Below are 560 nucleotides of genomic sequence, written 5' to 3' on the forward strand. Positions count from 1 at the left end.
GGAGGAGTTCAATACCTTTGCTCTGAGAAGGGAAGCTTCGATTAGAGGTGTTCGTCACGTTCATGGATGTCCAAGGAGGCTAGGGATTAAGCCACTTGTTGTGGTGAAAGGCTTAGGGATGAATTTGCCCAAATTCGATCAAGGCCAAATTTGGGTGGTTATCAAAGTCTAGTATACAGGCTCTATATGTGGGGGATTTGACAGGGCTTCTTCTTCTTTCACTGTGGTGATGGTGTGGGTGAGTTTAATATGATTTTGGTGGGGTGTAGAGGTGTGGAGAGCTCTGTCCTATCTCCGGTAAGTTTTTGAGCTCAAAACTTGAACTCTAGCAAGGAGATTCAGAGCAATGTGGTGGTTGGGTTGCACTTAAGAGGTCTCAAAGAGGCCCTAGGATTAATTTGGAGGGCTCTCTCTGAAAAAATTTTTAGCACACCCCCCGTGACTGTGGAGGTGAGCTTTTTATAAAATGGGCTTTTGGGTGGCTATGATGGCCAATTGGCGGGGGTGAAAAGTGATGCTTAGGTGGAGGGCTGAGAGGCTCTGACATTTAATTTGAAAGA

Source organism: Phalaenopsis equestris, unplaced genomic scaffold (assembly GCF_001263595.1).
Source record: "Phalaenopsis equestris unplaced genomic scaffold, ASM126359v1 Scaffold236032, whole genome shotgun sequence".
NCBI classification, from domain to species: Eukaryota; Viridiplantae; Streptophyta; class Magnoliopsida; order Asparagales; family Orchidaceae; genus Phalaenopsis; species Phalaenopsis equestris.